The 5,042-nt window shown below is 45.8% G+C and overlaps 1 pseudogene; it reads right to left on the bottom strand.

The window, feature by feature from the left end:
• Positions 1-2,912: 2,912 nt before the first annotated feature.
• LOC102773894 lies at positions 2,913-3,640 on the bottom strand (annotated as a pseudogene).
• Between the last annotated feature and the right edge of the window lie 1,402 nt (positions 3,641-5,042).

The following is a 5,042-nucleotide window of genomic DNA, read 5'->3' as shown; positions in this document are numbered from 1 at the left end:
TCCCTAATATTCTAGCCCAATATATGTAACCCCTTGCTTCTACCTCAGGACCTCACAGGAAGCATGGACAGGCAGACAGGATGTGTCTTTGCCCAAATTAGTTTCACTTCCTCCCAACCAGGCCAGGTTACAGCAATGGAGAGCTGAGGGCTGCATTTCTGAGTTTATCAAAGCAAGGTGGGCGAGAGACTTAACTCAGAGAACTTGGTGATGCAATGGATTTTTTGGAATTGTTTTAATTTCATTTTTCCCATCATCATTTATCCCTTCTGTGTCCTCTTCCACCTCCACCCATGTCCCTCACCTCCCCAAGCTGATGCAATGAATTTTAAGCTGCCAACTGCACTAGTAGCTCATCATATTCCTTTGTCTCCTTCCCTGACCCCAAGTCTAGCAGGAGTCCATGTTCTCATTAGCAAAGCAACGTTCATAAAGAATGATGAGCGAAGCAACCTTTGACCACTACCTGGCTACCATCTGACCTCACTGGAAGGAAGCTACCTATTGAAAATAGCAGAGAATAAAAGATAGAAGGGAACAGAGTCCCCAGCATCATGGAGCCACATGCTAGCTCTGGAAAGCTTCTGCACGATGGAATCCTCGAGAAGCCTTCTGAAAACCAGATGTCCCCATCCTGCTCAGGACCCCTGCCCTCCCCTGGAGCTCTCTGCAGATCTCCTCTCCAGCCTCACCCTGCTGCCACGCCCACACAAGCATAAGGTTTGTTGAACTGCAGATAGGCTTGGAGGCATCGTTCTCTCTGCCTCATCGATGCTTCTATTTTATATCCTTTTCTGCTCCTGTATGGAGAACGTTATTCACTCATCGGAGACCCATTCTGTAGAAAGAGCAAGACTGACCCAGAGGAGAGGATCTCATTCTTGTTGCAGCTGGAATATATCTGGGACCCAGCTTGTCCCCACCACCACCACCACCACCACCACCGCTGAAGTGTAAACAGCTGCACCTTAGACACGTCTCCATTGCTGAGGATTTTATCTGTCTTACAAATTGGTTTAGAGTTAAAGGAGTTGGAGCTGTCAGACACCCATCCATAGCTGAGAGAGAAAGAAATATCTTAAAAGATTTGTTAGCAGCCACTTTGTGCCAAACAGAACTGACATTTGTCTTGTGTCTAAAAGGCTAGTCTTTGACTTTGAGTGGGTTTTCACTGATGCTGTCAGAAAACATCTGAGCACTAAATGGACGTAAAGATGAACTGCCTCTCTGAAGAGGCAGAGGTAAGTGATAATAGCGAAAGGAATGTTGGCATGATTTTGTCTGATGCTTGATGACCTTCAGGGCCCCAGGGAGCGTTTTGGGAACATTTTCTCCCTTTGATCTTGCAGAACAGTCTGAATGGACACAGAGGCCTTGCATATCAAAGAGTGACCTGGGTACACATGGCAAAAGAATTTTCCAGGAAAGGGAGAAGCACACGTACTTCAATAAGCAGAAACATGGACCCCTCTGTCTTGCCTATTAAGCTGTAATTTCTTCTCTACTTCATATCCTACCAACCAATTATTCAGCAGTATCCTGCAATGCAAAGAGGGCAGTAACATTTAGTTTTCAGAGTGATTTCATCTTGCTGTGAGGCCAGCTCTCCCCATGCATATCGGCCAACTTCCCTCTTCCACAATCGCTCCTCCCTCAGGCATCAGCGAGTTGCACTTGTTTTGAAATCTTCTTTAAGTTGTAGGGCCTTACGATGATCTGATTGATGCAGGTATACAGTCTCTTCATGTCTCCCACTTTCTTTTTTTTCACAATATTTTTAAAATTGATTTCAGAGAGGAAGGGAGAGGGAGGGAGAGTTAGAAACATCAGTGATGAGAAAGAACCATTGGTCAGCTGCCTCCTGCATGCTCCTTACTGATGAGCGAGCCCGCAACCCAGGCATGTGCCCTGACCTGGAATCAAACCATGACCTCCTGGTCCATAGGTCGGCTCTCAATCACTGAGCCATGCCAGCTGGCCTCCCACTTTCTTTTATTGCTTTTCTGCCTCCATTACACACTAGCCCCCGCACTGAGATACTTCCATCCCCAGTGATTTGGCCATGATCTTGCTCGCCTCCACCTTCTGATTAGGCTAACCTTAGAGAGTCCATGAGGCTGAGTGATATGGACTGAAAATAAATCACCAGAACATCAAAATCCTGGCTTTTTTGCTTCCAAGCTGTGTGATCTTTGACAAATTACTTTATTTAGCATTTCGGCTTTAAGAAAGAATAGTTATAATACCTCCTCACAGGGCTTCTGAGATGATTCAATGAGAAAATGTACAATACATTTATGGGACATTAAGTGCTTTTTTTTTTTTTTTTAAATCCTCCCCTGAGCCCTACCTAGTTTGGCTCAATGGATAGAGTGTTGGCCTGCGGACTGAAGGGTCCCAGGTTCAATTCTGGTCAAAGGCACATGCCTGGGTTGCGGGCTTGGTCCCCAGTAGGGGGCCTGCAGGAGGCAGCCAATCAATGATTCTCTCTCATCATTGATATTTCCTCCTCTCTCTCCCTCTCCCTTCCTTTCTGAAATCAATAAAAATATATTTTAAAAATAAAAATAAGTTAAAAAAAATAAATCCTTGCCTGAAGATATTTTTCCATTGATTTTTAAGGAAAGTGGAAGGAAAGGGGAAAGACAGAGAGGAACATCAATGTTAGAGAAACACATCAATTAGTTGCCTCCTGCATGAGCCTGGACCAGGGCCCTGGGCCGGGAAGGAGCCTGTAACCAAGGTACATGGCCTTGCCCAGAATCGAACCCAGGACCCTTTGATCCACAGGCCAACACTGTATCCATTGAGCCAAACCAGCTAGGGTTTAAGTGCTTATTAAACAGTAGTTCTTTTCTTTCCCCATCTGTTCCCCCAAAGTAGTCCTGGATTGGAGGACTCCTTGTCAAAGACTATACCACAGAGCCTGGCGTTATTATTACCTGAATTTCTATCAGTACTTCCTTTTTTTCTTTTTTCTTTTTTATTCTTACAGTTTTATTTTTGTGTATACATTTGCTTAACAATAGCTGAATTTTTAGGCCAGGTTCAGGTAATTGAAAAGTCTTTATAAGCAGTTTATATTGCCTAGAACTAAGGTATGCTGAAAACCCAGCCTGGAGCAAAATGGGAAATAACATCTTTCTAAAGATAGGTTGAGACATTCTGATCCAGTGGGTTAAGATGTGTCCTCTCTCTGGTAGCAGGGCTGAGGCACAGCTGGCTGCTAGGCCACCATTCACAGGAGTAGCCAAAAAAATAGGGTGCAGACCCCCAAAAACAAGCCCAGCCAGTCCACCTCGTGTGATGGTACAGGTTTCACAATGCAAATCACCTGTACTCAATGGTAAACTTACAAAACTTTTGTAAGTTACGTTCGCTGTCAGAAATGGGATCACTACCATTGGTGACCCAGCAGCTATACAAGCCTCTGTCACATATAAGATGCGTGGGAAAGACGGCTGTTAGGCCCCGGAGAGCAGCATTAAGCCCAACATATGTTGATCCATGTTCAAGTAGATTTCTTTCTGCTTCTGGAAGTTGGTTTATTTTTCTGTTTATGATGTCCAAAATGTGTTCTTTCTTGAAAGTGTCATTTGATTCATGATTTTCCATCTTGAGCCTTATGCTCTCCCTGCAGCCTTCCTCAGCCCTCAGGCTCGTCCTTCACTCTGCTGGCGGGCACAGCCGTCTTTGGCAGGCATGGGACTCCCTCATTCAGTACTTTCATTCATCATTCTAAGGAACACAATAACCTGTCATCTGGGGCGCTGTCCCTGGGGAGGTAGCTACATCTTTTTTTGTTAGAAGTCATTTCCAGATCCAGTCTTTCACGGTCACTGAGCTCAGCGGGGGCTGGTCATTTCGAAACTGCAAGGACCCTCTGTGGGTCCACACTTAGCCCAGGAAGACGTGGCGGCCACTTGGGAGCCAGAACGGTACCCACCGAGAACTTCCTCCTCGTCTTCCGCTCTGAGGGCACTGCCGAGAAAAGGTGGGAGGGCCGAGATGCGTCAGGGGTGGCCTTCCAAGACAAGGTGGAGATGAGCATGTGGCACAGTGGCCTGTGAACCCGAGACACGCAGCTGTGGGGAACAGAGGCCCCTAAGGAGCCATGTGAACAAGCCCATCCACAGCCGGGAAGTGGTACCACCTGCAAGTGGCGCCTGTGAGGCGTGGGCAGGGTTTTCCAATGAGGCTTGTACCCTGAAGAGGGTTATACCTCATCTCAGCTCTTGGTGCCATTTGATTTGACGCGTCCTTCATGGGTCCCATTTACAAGGAAAAACTACTCGCCAGGATATGTTCATTCAGATTCAGTTGAGGCTGCTGTGAAAGAGAGAAACAAAAACGGAAGCGTATTTCTCTGATGTAACGGTCTGAGCATAAGCTTTCCAGAGGAGGTATGGGGCTCCTTGTTGGAGACCCAGTTTCCTCCTCCTTTTTTTTTTTTTAATGCTCTGCTATTCTCATTACATAGCTTCCATCTTGTGATGTCAGATGGCTGCTCCAGCTCCCACCGCCATGTCCACATTCCAGCTGTCAAGAAGAAGAAAAGGAGTAAGAAAGGCCACACTCCTTTACTTTAAAAGCACAGCCTGGAAGTTCCAAACATCAATTTCACTCTCATGCTGTTGGCCAGAACTTAGTCACATGATGACATCTAGCTGCAAGGGAGGCTGGGAAATGTAGTCATGAGTCCACCTGGAGCATTACTATAGAACAAGGGGAGAATGTAATATTGGGGGACAGTTAGCATTCTCTGCACAAAGGATCAAACAGGAATATAAATCAGTGAAGCCTGCTGAGTATCAGGGCATATGCATATTTTGTGGGGGTGGTGGGGCCCAAAGCAAACAGGAAAGCCCCATGTTGAGGCGCAGCCACTTTTACTCAAGCAGAACTGTCATGCAGAAATTCAGGCCCAATGTTCCAGATCTGTTGGTTTTCAAGAGAAGCCAGAAATCAACACTTAAATATATATACTAGTAACCTCCCAATTTTAAAATGTTGACCAAAAATAATTTCTTTAAACACTGTAT

Source organism: Myotis davidii, unplaced genomic scaffold (genome assembly GCF_000327345.1).
Source record: "Myotis davidii unplaced genomic scaffold, ASM32734v1 scaffold235, whole genome shotgun sequence".
In the NCBI taxonomy this organism is placed as follows: domain Eukaryota; kingdom Metazoa; phylum Chordata; class Mammalia; order Chiroptera; family Vespertilionidae; genus Myotis; species Myotis davidii.
This window is presented reverse-complemented; position numbering and strand designations above follow the sequence as displayed.